This window comes from Silene latifolia, chromosome 11 (assembly GCF_048544455.1).
Source record: "Silene latifolia isolate original U9 population chromosome 11, ASM4854445v1, whole genome shotgun sequence".
In the NCBI taxonomy this organism is placed as follows: Eukaryota; Viridiplantae; Streptophyta; class Magnoliopsida; order Caryophyllales; family Caryophyllaceae; genus Silene; species Silene latifolia.
Genome location: NC_133536.1, coordinates 41773505 through 41777401, shown reverse-complemented (window position 1 = coordinate 41777401; position 3897 = coordinate 41773505).

Below are 3897 nucleotides of genomic sequence, written 5' to 3'. Positions count from 1 at the left end.
TTGTACTTTTGTGAGTTCTTTGTACATTTATATGAGAAGAAGATTTTGGGAATTGTACAAAGTGTAATCGTGTTGCATGATCGTTGTATAGGAGAAGACTTCGTAGAGGAGCCTTTTTTATTGTTCGTGTTCCATACTGCTGTTGATTGCTAAGGTAGGGTTTCCCTACTCAGTTTACTGTGCTTTACATGACATGTTGTTGTAATTATCGTTGTCTGTTGATCATCGTAGTATGGAGATTGTTGTGACAGTGTTGGTGTGAGGGGATTGAGATGACTGTGATGTCATGTGATTGTGATTGTGGTGGAGTCACTTGCGGGAGTGGCTTCACACCCTAGTTTGCCCTCTGTGGAACCCGCCACGGGAGGGGATGTGCACATTAAGGGACAGGGATCGTTGTCGCTCGTTGAGGAGCTGGATTAGGTGGGATCGGCTGCGGTCACCCACTGGCGGCGAGGATTACCTGTTGCGATGGGTAATCTGGCAGGGCTACACACTTTGGTGTGTAGTCGGTTACTATGTGAGCTTGGATGATTGGGAATTGGTGATGATCAGACGATTATTGCTTTTGTTTGTCTTATTACTTGAATAATACTGACCCCGTTGTTGTTTGTGGAATCTGCGGTGATCCATTCGGGGATGGTGAGCAGGCTTGACAGGTTTTGCTAGTGAGAGCTTGGGGATTATCTTGGGAGATTTGCCACCACGAGTCATAGCATCACCGTCTGAGTCTTAGCGAGTTTTCCTTTAATGTTAAGACTTTGAAGTTGTATTTCGTTAGACAGTATTTGGTTTTGGATCTTGTAAACTTTGCTTTTCACATTACTTTAATAATAATGCTTGATACGTGCCTAATGTATAGTCTTTTTGGCCTATTTCAGCACGTATTTCCATGCATTTATGTACTGTTTTTATAGTATTTTGCCCCGAATTGGCTACTTTGGTGTATTTTGTCCTTTTTGTAGGGATAATCGCGAAAGAAGCGAAACCATGCTCCATTTCGTCCTTTTTGCATGCATTTAGAGGAGACGGGATTGTCCCAGTGAGATCTTGCACTTGAAGTGTCGTTGCACGCATTACGAAGCATTTGGGTGAAGACGTGAGCTGAATTGAAGACCCAAGTGGTCTATCGAGTTGACTGATGGTCCATCGAGCTGTTTATAGGACGATCGAGTGGTCCTTAAGCTTCCCAAGTTCTCGATCGAGCTACTCCTTACTCGATCGAGTAAGCTGCCTTTGATCTAGTCCTCGATCGAGAACCCTGCTGTTCGATCGAGGAGTCCTCTTTGAGACATCGGTCGATCGAGTGGTTTTACCTACTCGATCGAGAGGATTTCGTCTGTGGGCTTTAATTAGTCCGTGTTTTAGTATACTCCGCATAAACACTTAGGCTTTTCGGCTATATAACCTATGTTTAACTAGGTTATTAGTCATCTTTTAATCTTTTATCTTTTTGACTATCTTTTTACTCTTATCATTTCTTTACACTCCTTTTATCTTTATTCCTTCACATTAGCCTACTGTTACTTTTCAACGTTGGATTGCTTTGATCGGATTTCGTTCTTTACGCCGGAATTTCTCGGATTGTAATTCTCTTTCCCTTTTTAATAATAATTAACCTTCCTTTGTTGTTTTAATTCCTGTTTTATGTTATTGTTTTTATTCTTCCTTGCCCTAATTATTATCATTGCTTTTTATTATTATTTCGCTATGTTTTCTGCTGGAAATTTACATGCTGTTAGTTTATCAATAGATATGAGTAGCTAATCTCCCTTCATGTTGGGATTAGGGGATCTGCGGTAGAATAATGACGACGTAGTAAATGAATTAGACGAATTGATTAAAGAGATCCTGTCACTATAGCAATATAACTGTAATTATCGACCTAGTTGAGTGCACGCTTCTATGTCACCCATTAATCTGGCTACGCTTAGTCCTGGATCGAAAGATTGGATTAAATAGGCCTGCTATAAACAGTAGACTGCCCTAATGAGGACGAAAGTTAAGTTAGCGGTATTTTAGGGTGGGAAGTGGACCGAAAGGACCTTCTAATATCCGTCTCGCATTAGTTCGTCTGAGTCATTTACTGCTAAGTTGTTGATCTACCGTAGTGAACCGAGTTCCCGACATGTCTCCCTCTTATTGATAGTTAATTCATCTTTCTGCTTTACTGCTCTCCTTATTTCTCTTTCTTTCAACTCCGTAGTTTAGAACCAAAAATTAATCAACCCAATTGTTACCATCGAATTAGAAATAGACAGCTGTAGTTGCATTCCTCCCTGTGGATTCGATACTCGACTGCCTCTACTACATTTTTAGTTGAGACCGTTAGGTTTATTTTTGACAGGTACGCGACAGACGTGTCAAATTTTGGCGCCGTTGCCGGGGAGGCAATTGTTCCAATTACTAGCTGTTTTTATTTTTAATTCTTCTTTTTAGTTTAAGGAACATCGTTCCTTAGACTATTCTCATATCTTGTTTGTAGTTTCGTCTTATGCGCAGGTCGCAAGGTGGTCCACTACTACCTTTTGATCCCGAGATTGAGAGATCTCTTCGCGTAAAAAGGAGACTGCTATTTCAAGAGCAACAGGAAGAGGAAGAGCCCAGTTCTCGCGGCAATTTTTACGAAAACGAGCTTTTCGAAAATAATCCGCCGTCTTCTCCAGTTTCCGATTATTCACTTGAGTCTATCACTTTCCCAGAATTTCCAGAAATGGCCGAGGAAGCAACCATTGCTAGTCACTCCGAGCCCAGGTGACAATCTTTATAAAGGGTTGAATCGCCGGGAGATGCCGGGAAGTTCGAGCCTAAGCCTTCTTACATCAAAGCATGGTAGAGAAAAATCGGTTCGGGGAGCTGCAAAAGAAGATGCGGCAAAGACATGGAGACTTTCATTGATTCTATCGCCGCTCCATACCTCCTCCCACTTTGGTGTGTGGTGATCGATCAAAGAAACTATGTTCATTTTCTCACTCCGCGATGCTGCAAGGGAGTGGTACAGGGATTTGGACCGAGCCGCTCACGCCATAACGGATTGGAATTCGCTAGCATTGGCGTTCTACAAAAAGTATTTTCTCGCTTCGAGAACCATAGCCATCAGAGCCCAGATAACCAGTTTCAAACAAGGGCCCGACGAGAATTTCCATGAGGCATGGCTTCGTTTTAAGAAACTAGTGCGAACCATACCGCACCACGGTTTCGAGAAATGGAGTCTATGTAACCATTTTTACAATGGTTTATATGATGATCAGAGAGCTATCTTTGGATGCAGCAGACCAACGGTCGGTTTTTCGACAACTTGGGGCCGACGAAGGGATGGAAAATCATAGATGATTTAGCCACTCATAGGGCTGAGTACGGGAATTCAAGGGGAAACCAAAGGAGAGCTGCTTGAATCATCTTGGTGGCCGCATTAGAAGCCCTTCGCTAGGTTCGACAAGTATGAACTAGGGGAACTTTCAAGCCGGGGATGTACCAAGTTAATGCTATGACAGACGGTCCCTTCGTGCATACGAGGTGCGGAGTAGACGGACATGTCTCGATTTTGTCCTAGTCCTTATGAGCAATGTGCTGCCTTTCAACATTATAGGCAAAACAACAACCAGTACGAGCCAAATATCCACCCCAATTTGAGGTGGAGTAACCAGAGCAACGTACTCAATCCCACCGCTCCTCCGAACCAGCAGCAGCAGCCTTACATTCCGCCACATCAGAAGCAACAAGGCTATCAGAAGCCTCCGTCTTTCAACCCTCCTAACCAAGGTGCTTCGTCATCTAGTGGGGTGAGTGAGATAAGTGAGCTAAAGACCATGATGCAGTCCATTGCAAGGCAGTTACAACAAAAGGACACGGCATTCAAGGCACTTGAAACTCAAGTTGCGCAATTGGCTGAGAATC